This window comes from Priapulus caudatus, unplaced genomic scaffold (genome assembly GCF_000485595.1).
Source record: "Priapulus caudatus unplaced genomic scaffold, Priapulus_caudatus-5.0.1 Scaffold2499, whole genome shotgun sequence".
NCBI lineage: Eukaryota > Metazoa > Priapulida > Priapulimorpha > Priapulimorphida > Priapulidae > Priapulus > Priapulus caudatus.
The window spans coordinates 23,100-23,754 of NW_014579560.1; positions in this window are offsets into that span (position 1 = coordinate 23,100).

The window sequence follows — 655 nt, forward strand, 5'->3', positions numbered from 1 at the left end:
CACGCATGCGTGTGTCCACCTACATGCATGCGTGTGTCCACCTACATGCATGCGTGTGTCCACCTACATGCATGCGTGTGTCCACCTACATGCATGCGTGTGTCCACCTACACGCATGCGTGTGTCCACCTACATGCATGCGTGTGTCCACCTACATGCATGCGTGTGGATGGGAATGAATCGTGGCGTGCTCCCGACTGCTGCGGCAGGATTTCACCTTCGGTACACTAATGGTACGTCGCGACGCTAAGGCGAGCTATAGGATGACTCGACCATATAGGCGATTACTGACATATAGCCTGCGTACACGCACACGCACGCACACCCGCACATACACGCACACAGATATACACGCACGCACGCACGCACACAGATATATACGCATACACGCACACACGCACACAGATATACACGCACGCACGCACGCACGCACGCACGCACGCACGCACGCACGCACGCACGCACAAACGCACACAGATATACACCAAGAGCTCATAATAGAGTTTCTCTTGATAGAGAGAATTATTAGAGAGAACTCTATTATGAACTCTTGATATACACGCATACACACACACACATACACACACACACACACACACACACACACACACACACACACACACACACACACACACACACACACACACACACACAC